General features: G+C 39.3%; 1 protein-coding gene across 3 annotated transcripts in view; it reads left to right on the top strand.

Annotated features, from left to right (window-relative positions):
• Positions 1-6,210, top strand: part of DDX42 (DEAD-box helicase 42) — a 37,529-nt gene that overhangs the window by 1,262 nt on the left and 30,057 nt on the right. The window lies entirely within an intron of this gene.

Genomic DNA, 6,210 nt, shown 5'->3' with positions numbered 1-6,210 from the left:
TGTATTGTGTTTTGTAAATGATGTTTTTATGTCTATTCTCCATATGCATGCCCTCGAGCTCCCAGAGGGCAGAAGTTATGTCTTAATTCACTCTATTTCCAGAGCCAAGCCCAATTCTGGCACATAGGAGGTGAGCAATATGTAGTTCATACAGAAATTAGATTTTTAGCGGCGGGAAAAAAAAAAAGCATGTTGCATTTTCCTTTACCTAGAAGGGACATTATATGGTTTGATCTGCAGTGCATTCAAAGAATATTTTTATTGATGTCTGCTGTGTGCCTTTTAGGTAGCACTGTTCTGTCTGTGACCCCTGCCCTCCTGAGACTTACTTTCTAGTGGGGGAAGGAGAGATAAAACATAAATACAGAGGTTATACTGTATGTTAGAAGATGATTACTGACTTAGGTTTAAAAAAAAAAAAAAAGCTTAGAGGGATGGGGAGGTGTACTGCATTTTGAAGTAGGGTGGGCAGGGAGTATTTACAGACCAGCTGATATTTAAGCAGAGTAGAAGGAGATGAAGGAGTGAGCCTAGCAAGTATTAGGGTGAAGGAACTTTCCAGGCAGAGGGAAAAGCAAGTGTAAAGACCTTGAAGAGGACAATGCTGTTTTTTTTTTTTTAAAAAGAGGAATAATTAGAAGACCAGTGTGCTTTGGAGCTTTGTGAGCAAAGGAGGAGTAGTAGGAGATAAGGTCAGGAAGACCTGGGGGAGGCAGCACCAAAACAACCAAGGAACTTTTAGTTAGGCCATTATGAGGATTTCACATTATCTCTGGAATCATCTGAGGCTTTTGAGCAGAGGAATGGTAAGATCTGACTTAACGTAATTTAGTGTAATTCATGAAGGAATGCATTTCTTTTTATTTTAGTTTTACCAAATTCATATTTATGTAGTCCTCTTTCTCTAAGCTAAGAGAGGAAAGAGACACTTCCAAAATAGGCGTAACCAAAACTTACTTGAATTTGGCCTTAGAAGAAAATGAAGACATTCCTGGGTTTTGTACAGATTCTCATTAAAGAACTACCCAGTTTATAGTGTGTGAGCTGTTCTAAAGGCAGATTATTAGATAGAGTAGATGCTAATCAACTTTCACTAGAACTTTCTCCTTTTCCAGAAACGTAAGTTTTAAAGTAACATGGTTTTATAATCTGTTGTTTGGTAGTGCACTATTTTTAAAGGCATTAAGATCATATCTTATTTTCCACCTTTGCCCAAAACATAAACTCTAGACCAATTTTCATCCTGATATTCTACGCTTATTCTACCTTTGCTATTCTTCCTAGCTTTCTTCCTTAGAATGTCTTCTTCCTTCGTACTCCTCTAGTCAGCTTGCATCTTCTCTGCCTAGCCGGGTACCAGCTCTCTTATGAAGCCATCCCCACTTGTCAGCTCTTTGTGGTCTGAAGTGTCATGGGGCACTTATGTATGGGATTCCTGAGTTGAAAGAGATCAGAGTAAAGCTTGACATTCTCCATTTATCAGTGGAGAAATTGATTTCTGGAGAGATAATGATAAATATGGCAGCTGGTACATATTGTGCACTTACTATATACCAGCCTTTGCTCTAAGTGTAATTTTGTGTATGAACTCAATATTTTACACCAGCCCTGTTAAGTAGGTGATATTCTCACTATCTTACAGGCCCAGAAAAGCCAAATAACTTCCTTGAGGTTCACATCAAGTTAGTGCCAAAGCTAGAGTTTGAACATAGCCTGGCTCTATAGTCTGTGCTACTTTACTATGCTGTTACGATTTTCTACTAAACCATAGATAGCGTTTTAGAACCATAACATTTAGAACCATTCCAAGTGGGACTTTATGTTATTTGTGATTTTTCTCCTTGGCCATGTTATAAATTTTGGGATTCTTGCATATTGAATAAACATGCATAAAGAGTACATACTGTGGAAAACAAGAGAGAAAAAATGAGTGCTTCTTCACCTGTGAAACCTATAACTTAGAGTTGGAGAGAGAAAATTAGAATACAAATAGTTATGATTAAATGTTGGGTGTTTTAAGACTGGAAAGGGAGTTTGAGGAGTGAGCTGCCACTTCTCTTGGGAAGTCTTTTTTTTTTTTTTTTTTTTTTAAGATTTTATTTATTTATTCATGAGAGATGCACAGAGAGAGGCAGAGACATAGACAGAGGGAGAAGCAGGCTCCACGTGGGGAGCCCAACGTGAGACTCAATCCTGGGACTCCAGGATCACGTCCTGGGCCAAAGGCAGGCGCTAAACCGCTCTGCCACCCTAGGATCCCCAGGAAGTCATATTCATATCATAGTTCTAGGAGTTGGACTTCGAAGGATAGGACTTTGGTAGATAGGATTAGAGAGATTTGGTGGGGAATGAATCCAGGTTAAGGGAAGAGCAAGAACCAAAGTGCTTGTTTTTCTTGGAACACCAGTGCATGTGGGGAAACCATGCGAGTTATGAATGTGAATTGTGTAGTTTGTTGCCACCATGGAGAGTGTCATTCCATCTTGACTAACCGGAGAACTATTTAATTAAAGGGAATGACAGAATGAGAAATATGGGGCAGCAAAGTCTGTGGCCAGGATCTGAAAGAACCTGGAAGAAGGTTTTTCTGAGTACCTGAATGCTCATCGCCCTTGGGTGTGGCTTTCCCTAGTTCCACAATATTAAACCAAAGGAGGTAGAAATTCATTTCCTCTTTTGCTACTTGTTTCTGGCTCACCATTATTTTATACTTTACCACATACTCACTTTTCATAGATGATGGAATATTTATTGGTTGTAGATGCAGCCTGAAGTTGTACATCATCATGAGTTTTCCCATAAAACACATTTTCAGGGGTGCCTGGGTGGCTCAGTCATTTAAGCATCTGCCTTCTGCTCACATCATGATCTCAGGGGTCTTGGAATCAGGGAATCTGCTCCTTCCCACTGTGAGCCCAACACGTGCTCTCCTCTATCTCTCTGAAATGAATCAATAACATCTTAAAAGGGAGGGGGAGCATTCTTAGAACAGCAGAGTTGAAGGGATACAGGGTTACTTGTCTAATGTCAAACAAATATTAGTCACTTCAGAGAGGCCTTACCTGATTTCTTTCTGTTAATAGCTTACTTTTTCTTACTTGCCTTTATCTGTTTTGTTTTGTTTTTTTTTAATTTTTATTTATTTATGATAGTCACAGAGAGAGAGAGAGAGAGAGAGAGAGAGGCAGAGACACAGGCAGAGGGAGAAGCAGGCTCCATGCACCGGGAGCCCGATGTGGGACTCGATCCCGGGTCTCCAGGATCGCGCCCTGGGCCAAAGGCAGGCGCCAAACCGCTGCGCCACCCAGGGATCCCTGTTTTGTTTTGTTTTGATAGCACTTTTACTACCTGAAATTATGATTTGTTTTATCTTTCTACTGGACCAGAGTGAACTCCGTGAGAGCTGCGGTGTGTCAGATTGCATAACTATATCCAAAGCACCTAGAACAGTGCTTGGCAAAATAGGCAGGCACTCAATACATTTTTGAATTATTGGTTACTCTGGTAATGGTCTAGTGGCTGGATAACAGGAACTTTACAGGAAACTATTGCTATCAGAGAGATGGAAGTGGGAAGGAGAGGTGTCCTTCATAGTATTGACACATAACAAAGTAGTTAGTGGTCAATATAGAACAATGTTAGTTATTACTAAGACCAGACTTAGGTTATTCTCTTTAAAGGAGATGCTCATGAAATTTTGTTTATGCTTCTATTACACAGCTAATTCTTTTCAAATTAAAAATTTTTTAATTCAGTGTTTTGTAAAGAAAAAATGTCGGATTTTCACAAATATATTTGCATCTCAGAGATTGAAGTCTAAACTGCATCATTCCTTCTTCATAAACTGGATAAAATAGCAACCTAAACACGTGCAAATGGAATTCTAATTCTTTTATTTTGTTGTTTTTAAAATACACATTAAAAATCTTAGCCCTTTTAAGTACATAGTTAAGTGGCATTGATTATGTCTACATTGTTGTCCTCCCATCATCCCTATAGTATTTGCAGAACTCTTTATCTTGTAAAACTGAAGCTCTGTATTGTTATTAAACAGTAACTCTCCATTCCTCCACACCCCCAGGCCTTGGCCACCCATTCTACTTTCAGCTCTTCACTGTTCTACTTCGTGTAAGTGGAATCATACTCTATTTGTCCTTTTTATTTTTATTTTTTATTTTTTTTTTAAGATTTATATGTTTGTGAGAGAATGCATACACACACAAACAGGGAGAAGCAGACTCCCCACTAAGCAGGAACACACCAATGTGGGGCTCCATCCCAGGGTCCTGGGATCGTGTGACCTGAGCCAAAGGTAGATGCTTAACTGGCTGAGTCACCCGGACACCTCTCTTGTTTGTCCTTTTTGATTGACATATTTCCTTAATGTGATGCCTTCAAGTTTCATTCGTGTAGCACATACCAGAATTTCATTCCTTTTTAAGGCTGAATGAATGATGTTGATACATGTATGAATGTGTGTGTGTGTTTGTATATCATATTTAGTTTATTTGCTCATCCATCAATGGACTCTTAGGTGGCTTCCATCTTTTGGCAATTGTGAATAGTACTGCTGAGATCGTGGGTTGTATATCCCCGGTTTCAATTTTTCGGGGTATATACCCAGATGTGGAATTGCTGGATCATATGGTAGTTCTGTAATTTATTTTTTGAAGAACCACCATACTGTTTTCCACAGTAGCTGAACCATTGTATGTTCCCATGAGCATTATACAGGGTTCCAGATTCTCCACATCCTTGCAACACTTACTTTCTGTTGTGTTTTTTGTTTTGTTTTGGGTTTTTTTTTTAGGAGTCATCCTAGTGAGTGAGGAGATGTGGTTTTCAATTGTATTTCCCTAATGATTAGTGCTATTGAGCATCTTTTCATATGCTTATTGGCCATTTATATATCTTTGGAGAATGTCTATTAAGGTAGTTTGCTTGGGGCACCTGGGTTGCTCAGTGGTTGAGCATCTGCCTTGGGCCCAGGGCGTGATCCCGGGGTCCTGGAATCCTGGGGTCCTGGAATCGAGTCCCACTTCGGGCTCCCTGCATGAAGCCTGCTTCTCCCTCTGCCTGTGTCTCTGCCTCCTCTCTGTGTGTCTCTCATGAATGAATAAATAAATTAAAAAAAAAATAAGGTAGTTTGCCTGTTTTTAAATTGGATTGTTTGAGGTTGTTTTTAAGGTCAGTGAACTTTACCTGAATGTGGAAGGCCTGCAGTGATATGACGTACACTGAAACTAGTGAGTGTTTTCACCTTTTCTTGTCAGTGTGAGAGGTGTTTATGGAGGCAGAGGTGAAGTTTCAGAGCTGTCTGATAAGGAGTTTGTCAGCTTGGTAGGAGAGTGTTCCAGGCATATTATTATTATCTAAGAGAAGGCTTAGAAGCGTGTGTGCATGTGTGTGTGTGTGTGTGTGTGTGTGTGTGTGTGTTAAGACTGAATAAAGGGAGCTTAGAGAAGACCCACAAATAGCAGGAATGTAGTTAATTCTTTCATATTCTAAGTTTATTTCTTGATTAACTGTTTACTAGGTGTCTCCAAACAATATTTGCTTAAAGAATGCAAATAAATTTTAAGAGCCTAAATGGGGGGGGGGGGAGGGAGTCGTCCTTTTTTTTTTTTAACATATAACCATAGAGATTAATTAGGTTGATGTTATATCAGCTGTAATCCCTCAAACCTTATGATGGTTAAGGATCTGTAGCCATACACCTATGTCATATAGCCTACATAGTCTAATAGAAAGGATTATTGTCAAGAGTAAGGAATTAATTGGTACATTGGAAGGCTGGATCATAAGGTTTGTAATAGTGGAAAATAATGGGTTTCACAAATACTGGGGTGAATTTTGGAGAGCCTGAATGCATGATATTTACTCATCCAACAAAAAATTTTTGAGTACTACACACCCGTTAGGCTCTAAGGATACAGTGCTGGACAGAACAAGCAAAGTCCCTGCCTTCATGGAGGTAACATTCTAGTCAGTGCAGTATTGGCCTTACTTAAGAAGCAGTAAATTAGGGAAAATGGGCATTGTGTTCTAGATTAATTAGTGAAAGGCTTGGACTGAGGTGTTCAATCTTTTGGTTGACCCACATCTCAGAATTTAAAAACAAAACAAAACAAACAAAGAGATGATACTGCACAGTTTGCATCCTGTGTCTTAAAGCCGTTAAGTGACTCTTACCCGCTTAAAATCACACTA

The sequence above is a fragment of the Canis lupus genome, chromosome 16 (assembly GCF_048164855.1).
Source record: "Canis lupus baileyi chromosome 16, mCanLup2.hap1, whole genome shotgun sequence".
Lineage (NCBI taxonomy): Eukaryota > Metazoa > Chordata > Mammalia > Carnivora > Canidae > Canis > Canis lupus.
Note: the sequence above shows the minus strand (reverse complement) of the source record. Positions and strands in the feature narration are given on the sequence as shown.